Source organism: Falco peregrinus, chromosome 6 (assembly GCF_023634155.1).
Source record: "Falco peregrinus isolate bFalPer1 chromosome 6, bFalPer1.pri, whole genome shotgun sequence".
Lineage (NCBI taxonomy): Eukaryota > Metazoa > Chordata > Aves > Falconiformes > Falconidae > Falco > Falco peregrinus.
In genome coordinates, this window is record NC_073726.1 from 14,294,675 (window position 1) to 14,303,830 (window position 9,156).

The following is a 9,156-nucleotide window of genomic DNA, read 5'->3' on the forward strand; positions in this document are numbered from 1 at the left end:
GACAAGGGGACAGAATATGGGCACCCCTTCCAAGGGTGGGAGCACACGTGTCCAACCATACCATGCAAACATGATGGCTATTTTATGAATGGTTCCGAAGAAGGGATAAACTATGCAAAAGAGCAATAATCAACAAAGAAAACCCAAGAATCAGGAAGAAAGTATCTTATGACAGCGTCAAAAAAGTCTTGGCAGCAAACACATCAGTTTTGAAAGCCCACTTGCCTGGAAATATTACTAACTTTTTCCATCTCTCAGTCCTTTTTTCCTATGAGTAATCTGCATCATTGACTATATGGAGAAGTTTAAATAGCCTCTTCTTGTGAGCCAAAACCTGCACAACCTGACACTGAAAATCATCTCAAACACTAATCATATGGAACAGGTGACAGAGGGTTTGCATTGTAAAGATGTCACACTACAGATACACAGACTAGGAAAAAAACTAAAAAAAGTTTAAGCAAGATTTGGAATCCCTAGTTGGAATTAATGATTTAAAGTGCCCATGTTTACTTTCTTGTTGAGCTAATATGTTTGCTTCTGCTAGACGTAGCAGAAAGCTAACTTTTGTGTTACTTTAACCTGACACAGAAATTTTTAAGAAACGCACAACACCAAAACACCCGTGGAGAGGCAAGGCTGGTAATAAGGAACTAGATATTCATTAGGGACTCAGTTTGTGACAGAGCTTTGACTATGCTTGCTACTTCATTCTCCAAGCCACCCTCCTGTAGAGTCCAGCTGCACAAGGAAGGTAGGGAGGAAGGGTATTGTACTTTCCCTCTGCTCATTTCTGGTTGTGCCATCCAATAAATGCCTCACTTTAAAATCTTTTTCCTTCTATGCAGGCAGCTACTTTTCTGCTAGTTATTTCATTGGGTTCTCTTCTGGTCATTCAGATTATGACAAAAGAAATCAAGTTTCAAACACCTTCTTGTATCACAGAAATGTATGGAAATCTTGAGTCACACAGCAGCAAGTGGCAAGACTGCTACGAACTTCACCAACGCAAGCGTTCATCAGCAGTCTCTTGTTACACTAACCATCTGTAGATGGTAATTTCTGGATCTGTAACTTTCCCAACACCAATGTATTTCGTCATTCCTCCTGTAACCTGACATGTTCTGACACACACAAAGACAACTCCTTTCTCCACACCTGCAATGTCTTTGTCTCACTTCTTTCCCTTCCCATGCCCTCCTGCCACCTCCCTTGGCAAAGATCCATCAGCAAAGGGTTTCACATCTCCCTTTTCGGACCGATGAGATCTTAGTGGTCTTTCATCGCTCAACAAATGAAGGAAGGCTGTTTATGAAACCAGAAATATGTATTTAAGATCACATCCACAACACAGTTTATTTCTGTAATCGGTGCCTATACAGTGTTTCCTGCCATACAAAACCTGTCCTCTTATGTCAATAGGTGGTCTTTGTCAGATTATAAAAGATATTTAAAAAAAAAAAAAAAAGTAGCAGTAGAGCAGGGTGTCATGTTGGAGAAGCTCCCCACTGGAAGCAGCATCTTCCTTCTTCTCTGGAAGGAAACAGAGAAAGGTTTTACAAACTACAGAGATTCCCAGACCAATTCCAGTCTCAGTGGTTTCAGAAAACAGTGCTGCTCAAAATAGCTGCATCCTTCTTAGCCACTGATGGATGCAGAGCCAGCACAAATGTCTTCCTGGCAGTTCATATTATCATGGACAAAATCAGTGCAGGTATCAGTAGAGAGGCAGAAAGATGTGGATACACTCACAAAACTGCAGGTTTATACAAATAGCATTCATTTACTCACCGAGTTCAGAAACAGATTATTTAAAGAAATGGAGGGCAATGACAGCAAGACTTTTAAATGATAACTAAGCAGCACCTTGGCCTCAATCACAAGACTAAATTAAAGCGGAAATCATATAAAGAAAAAGGTGACCCAACTTAGCATTAATTATAGAACGACAAAACCATGTAGGTTGGAAGTGAGCTTCAGGAGTCATCTAGTTCAACCTTCTGCTCAAAGTAGGTCCCTTGGATTCGGCTGCCCTGGTGGTGAATGATTAGCTTGCTGGGGCACAAGGAAGTCAGAGATAGCTAGACAAGGAAGGAGGTTAGTAGTTTGTTATAGACTGGATTGTAGCAATGGGGAAGAAAAGGGCAAGGAAACTCAAAAGTGGTTATATAAACGAGGTGGAGTATAGCCACAAATAGAAGCTGGAGGTGAGTCCGCACCCTGCATCTTGCTCCCGTGTTGCCATACAACACAGGTGACTGAATGAATTGTGCTAGTTGACACCCACTGCAGATCTTTGCTTTCTTGCCTGCCAGTGGTTGATCAAGACTAATACCCACAGCCCTGCTTCCAGGACTCACCCATGACCAGATTCCTCATCCTGAGCACCATGTGCTGCTCATGAGTTCCTGTCATGTGTATGTGACTTACATTCTTGTTTTGTGTCTCCCAAATACTATCAAAATTAATTCTACTTTTCTGTAATTCGAAAGATGATTCTCCAATTTCATCCAGAGTTTGAAAACAAGTTTATTTGTTTCTTTTGATATTATCAAGATGGTTAGCAGAAATAGCAAGATTCTGCTTGCTCATCAGTATCTCATACAATTGTGGATTTCCTTCTTTTCCATCTAGGGGGTACACATTTTACGTGTTTTTGCAAGACAGAAGAGAGAACACAGTCGTTGCTTCCATGCTCTGCTGCTACACTTGTAGTTGCTGAGATCCTACAAAACTCTGTTTCCTGCTAATGATGGTTGCATATGTAAATGCAGGACCTGCAGTAATCAATTGCAGAGCTGCAGTTCAATAAAATAATTTACAAGGAGACCTGTTACACCAGTGATGCCACCTGATGTGCAATTTACCCCCTAGCCTATTGGAGGGTGGCACCTCTCCTGCTGTTCATACAAAACTTTTTTTTTCCCAGCATATTGCTGCAGTTCACAGTTCTATTTTGTAAGTGTTTTATATTGTTCTGCTGGAATGAACACAGGGACCCCTTTGAGATCTTCAGGTGAAATGTATTATAGAAATGCACATAAACTAGCTTCTTATTTGATGCAGAGGCTGCTGTGTAGCTTTGCCTAGCCATTACATTTACTTTCCATGCCTATCAGTATGCACTCAGAGATTGATAGATGATGGTTTTATAATTCTTAAATAGTTTTTTGATATCCTAAACCTATAGAGCCTTCAGACATTTTGTTCAGGAGATTTAGAATACTTTGCTGCTTGAAATAGAAAGAGCTTCAATTGGCAGGGTTTTAAATCCAAACATTTAAGGCATTGATTTTACTTAGTTTTTCTAAAGTAACTCCTTTAGGAAATTGAGTGCTACATTGCTAATTTTAACTTTATTCATTTTAAAGTGCTCCAGGATACTAGCACAAAGGGCACTGTAAAAATTGCACTGTGCTGTATTAGTTTTGAATAGGATGAGTTACAGAACTGTTTGAGACTTTGAATTTCCAGAATTTAGTTATTACAATGCTTATAATACTAAAGGTTTCTTATGTATGCATTTTATGTTTGGGGTTTTTTTCTTAATAATCATAATTTCTAAGAAATATGTACCATACACAGCCTGTCACTAAAGCTTTCTAATATTTTCTATTGTAATACAGCTGTACAAAAAAGATTTTATAGAACAGTTACTCAGCCCGACATAAATATAAATTAAAATGCAAATGTTCATTGCCTAAATTACAGTGGACATTCATTTTCATTCAGTGAATCTTTAAAATAGTTCCAGTGATGATTAACTGGAATTAAATAAATAATAAATAAAGCAATGGGATTTTTTTTTTGCAATATGATAAATATGCTCACTTTGTATAAATCTGAATACAGCATGCAAAAATATCTCTAAATATTACATAGCAAGAGTAAGGGGTTGTGTATTCATAATAACCAATGTAAAATGAAATTATTTGTATGTATTTTGAGTTTTAGAACATTTTACTGTAAGAGATTTGGAGTTTTATGGCCTACTAGAGGACTATTAAATATACAATAACACAACAAAGATTGCACTAATTTTCCTTTGACTATTCTAAAAAATTATTCAGGACTATATAACTGATTTCAGTAAAAATTGGTTCATAATACGTTAACTTTAAAAACGATAATATAGTTTCATAGCTGTATTTTTCCTGTAAGTATTCCTTCAAAAAATAGATGTTGTAGGTAAAAATGTGAAAGATATTGTAAAGATCCTGATTTTTCCTCTCTGTTTTCCAGTGATTTGTCTCAATCTCATGTATAATCTAGCACTCACAGCAAGTGGTAAATACCTAACACAAGCAGGCATTGAATTACTTTAAAAGCAAGAAGTAAAACTTGAAAAATACTATGAGTTAAGAGGGAAAAATAATCAAAAGTATTCAAAAAAGTAAACATTGGCTTTGGAAGAATAAATGGAACATTCCTTAATTGCTTTTTCAAGACCAGTGGAAAATATTCTTCACACACACAGTGATATTTTCCCCCCCCCGTGCCTCTCAACAAGGGATAATATGTGAAGGGATAACTCAGTGCAGGAGAAATAAGGTGGATGAACTTAAGCAAAATTTTAATAGCTATACCACCAAACTTCAGCAAGTCATTGGGGAGACAGATCGATGGAATGTATGTTATCACTAACATCAAAAAGAATAGATCTACCACAGAAAAAAAACCACCACCCAAACTATTTAAAAATTTAAAGCATTATCTATAGCATTTTTATTCAAAGGCTTTTTTGAACAATTGTGTTTGCTTGCACATTCTTTGACAATAGAAAGTTCCTACAAACCCTACCCTCATGGTCAAGGTACTACATGGGATTTTTAGATTTCATGTGTAACTAGATTTGATACGTACTTCAGTTCTGTTTAGAAATATATGCATTAGTGATCATGAGTCATCTTAGCTTTAAAGGAAGAGGGCAATACTGCAGTCACCCCAAAGCACAAAAAATTGATGGTAAAGTCAGGCAATGAGACACATTTTTGCTTTTATGTTGTCTATATTAAAACACGTTTATCACAGTAAAACATGTACTATGTAGTATTTATTTTATGTTATCTGCCTGACCCATATCCAAAAGAAACTGAAACCCATGGTTACCTTCTCATTGGTCTCCTTTTCTTGGTCAGTTGTCCACATTTGGTCAATTGTGGTCATTTTTTGAGCAAATGTGGTCAAAAAAAAAAAAAAAAAAAAAAAAAAAGGTCAACATTTCTTGAAGTATGTCTTCTGAGTACGTCCAGTGTGTCGTTAATTCTTATGCCATAGATCTACCTTTTTCTTCCCTCACTGAGACCTACAAAATTTTTGGTTTTATCCTCACCCACTTGTTCAGTGCCCACATACTGTAGGCATTTTATTGATGACCAGAAAATGCAGTGTTTGTGAGTGTTTGTGCTAAAGAGACCCATTGGCTTGAAGAGCACAGGGCCTCAAACGACCTCCAGCCCACAACGCATTTACGCCAAAACACAGCCTGGTGTGGCAGGAGGAACATAGACAAGAGCAGCCAGTAGCAAGGAGGCAACACGAACCAGAAGCATGACCTGAAGTCGTGAGCGTGTGTGTAACATTCACATCCTGCTGCTCTTCCGAGGTGGTAAGATAGAGAGACCAGACTTTCTGAAAGAAATAATAACTGCAAATTTGTTACAAGTCTGTGATAACCAGTAATTAAGATCTGTGATGTTTTCAACAGCTTTAACTGTAAAATAGTCTGAATAATCTAAGTTAACTTAATCTAATAAACTGCTTACTTTTGCCATAGTGAAATCTGCAGTGGCTTAGAAAAGAAGAAAACTGTTTCACACTTCTTAGAAGCTGCACAACAGCTGCTCTTTTTATTTAGAAAATACAAATTTACATAAAAGTGGGAGATGTTTCTCATCCCTAGGGAGAACAATTTTCATTAAAATATTCTGGTTTTCCAATGAAAAGTCAAAACTTTGTCTAGCTAGCAAAAAATACAGTTATTTAAACAGTGCCTTGCTTTTCCATCAAAAGACTTTTGAGTAAGTATATTGGTTTACTTATGTGAGTTGCTTTTCTTGAACAAAACAACTCTACAGAACAATCAATGTTTACCATAAAACCATTTATGTTGGCTGAATTTAGCATTTTTTAAAGTATGAATTAGGCTTGAAATTTCATTCATCATGGTTACTTTGGACTGGATTACAACACAAACTATTTTTCCCCCTGGGACTGGGATACAAGGTAGACTTCTGTAATGTATTCATTAAAATATATTTTCATGCAAATTTCAAATAAAAAGCAAAATGTAAGAAATGAAAGTATTTTCATTTGGAAATCCTGATATACTTTTTGCCAGGAGTTGTGCTCCAAGCCTCCTTCACTTGGAGGGGTTACCTGGTCAATACATTATGCGTACAATAGTAGCCTTTCTTAGCTAATCTGACAAGAAAAACCCCAGAAATTGTGATGTAGTTGGACAATCCAGCTAACCATTTATTAGTAAAAAGACAGGGAATACGACCTACTGTTCTTCTAATCTCCACACTAAAAGCACCAGAGTGGCAGCATTCCAGCTTTTGGGCACATGGCTCTAACGCTCTTTTTTAATTAAAGAAAACCCCAAACAACCAAATCTCTTCTATGAATAAAGAAATGGGCTTAGGTCACAAACCCAGTTGGGCATTGAAAACAAAACCTAATAGTGAAATATAATTTCTTGCACTCCTCTGACCCAAGACACCCTCTTCATAGTTAGTGAGAGCAGCAGTCACCTCTGAGTCACAACTCCTCTAAAACAGGTCAGATAAATTGCACCCAAACCCACCTGTTCCTCTCCATGGAGTCCCAAAAATGTTGGGGTAACTATCCAGAGATAGATCTCCAATACTAGGTGAGATCAGTCCCAAATCTGGTTTTCAGTCACACAGCGTTCTAGCAGAAGGAGAGAAACGAAAGAAAGCCTTCCCTTAGGCTAGGAAGTTACTTTTTCAACCTCTTCTGAGCTCTTTTTGTCCATGCCTTGAAGCTATTTTACAGAGTCATTGTTGGATCTCTGTCAGGAGACTTTCACAGCATTTTCTGAAGAGTAATGAAACCGAAATTTTCAGTCCCATTTCTTCTCTGTATTTTCATGTAGCTCCCACAAAATTTCATCAATCAAAGCCATGTTTATGTTTTGTAAAAGAAAACAACAGTCTTGTTCTGAAGAGAGGTTTTGGTTCAATTTCCATGTTCAGCTCAGTGAAGTAAATAATAAAATTATATATGTGCTTTTTTAAAAAAATCCTGCAATTCTAATTAATTCAACCAAAATCTTAGAAGAGTTTCAAGAAAAGTCAGCCTGCAGTCTGCATTCACATCTCATGTACAACATTCAAAAATTTATATTGACTCCTTTGAAGTCAATGGATTCACTCTAGTGTAAATGACAACAGTCAACTCTGTGACCCTAAAATACTCCTAGTAGGACTCCATCTGTAATGGTATTTTAGGGCACATTAGAATGTAGGCACACAAATTTGCTACAGAAACCCCCTTTTGAACTTTGCATTCTTTTCTTTAAACTACTATCTTAATGAAAGAACTTAAGGGTATTTTGCCATCAAAATATGTAAAAAAGAGAACGAATCAAACTTCATGAGTATAAGTCAGCAAGTATAATTTACATCCTTTCAACACCACTAATCAGCCACTTTTTTATCTATACAGTTAAATTTATATAAAATGGCTGCAAAGATCTGGAGAGATCATTCAGTTCATCCTTTACCCCAAAAGAGGTGTCATCACTTTTGAGATTAACTAGGATACACAATATAGCTTTCTTTTTGCATGCCACAATGTGAAGGTGTTCAGAAAGTCCCATTTTCAATGTTTTCATGAGTCCAGTCCAGAAGCCTAGATATATAAAGGCAAATGATATTTTAGTTACCTAAATGTTTGTATGTTCAAGTTCCAGTTGGCAACTACCTATATCTGCACGTGAGGCCTGACGTCACATCCCTGAAATCCATGTGGATTAAATGTGATGGACTTTGAAGTAAGCTCCTATTCAAGTCCCCATGTGGAATAATTGCATGCACAATTGTAAACATACAATGTTTCATTAAAAAATGCCTACAAAACCCCATTTATTTGAAGGTTGATCCGTAAATGAACACAAATCAGCAAAAACATTAGGAAAACTTCTCCAGCTAAATTAAAGCATCATTCTCAAGAGCAGAATGTATTAATTAATATCTTCACCAGTGAACATAAGGGCGTTTCCCCCTCTTATCACACACTTTTGCTGTATATAACTTCATACACCTGAATAACTAGCAGTTTCTTCATGCAGCTCTAATAACAGCTCTTACCAAGGCTATGAGGATAACGTGCATAAAAAATTTAGATATCTGCAGAGAACCTTTAGAAAACACTAAAGTTTTATTTTACTTGTTGTTTCTTGAACAACCTTTTACCATTCTGAGCATTTGCTGTACAACGGAGATTTTAATAGTTACCCTCCGCTTGTACCTTATCTTTTACTGTAAACGTCTTCGGCAGTGCATTCACATTTCATGTCCTTTCACAGTGCAGTTCACTTGGAGACAAAAGCCAGAGAAATTTGTTTCAGTTGAGCTATTCCTTTTTAACAGACACTTTCCAGCTCACTTGCAGAGGCTGCCAAAAGGGAAATCAAGGATTGAAATTAGCATTCCCCCCCCCCCCCCCCCCGCGATCTGAAAGACCAGTAAGGTCATGGGGAGTTTTAAAATTTATTTGTCATTGATTAAAGTGTTATTAAAGTATTTGCTAATTGATGGGCTGTCAATTATGGGACAGTCCTATACCTCTAATCTTCTAATTGTGGTCTTCCAAGATGTCATTAACATCTTAAATTTGTCTGTTGGAAACTGCTTCCAAGTTTCACACTTTTCCAACCACTGCTATTGAATTGGTTTTCCAACAGGAACAATAAAAGGCTAATTATGTTAGCTATACGTTAGTCTCCGGCTGGGCATTCTAGAGATGGTGCTGAACTTTAATTTGTTTACATGCTGCTCAAATCTAATGTTATTATAGATGGACATGACTAGGAAATGTTTTGTCCAAATATTTTTAAATTTAGTACTAAAAATAACAATGGCAAAAAAAAAATTCTAAGCTTTTGTACTTTCATATGTATGTTGCTTA

At 36.8% G+C, this 9,156-nt stretch overlaps 1 long non-coding RNA gene across 1 annotated transcript; it reads right to left on the reverse strand.

Moving 5' to 3' along the window:
- Positions 1–201: 201 nt before the first annotated feature.
- LOC129784836 (uncharacterized) lies at positions 202–8,641 on the reverse strand. The gene is made up of 3 exons (XR_008747959.1): positions 8,497–8,641; positions 5,110–6,915; positions 202–1,533 (listed from the first exon to the last, which is right to left on the reverse strand). It is a non-coding gene; the product is annotated as an uncharacterized LOC129784836 (long non-coding RNA).
- Positions 8,642–9,156: the final 515 nt, after the last annotated feature.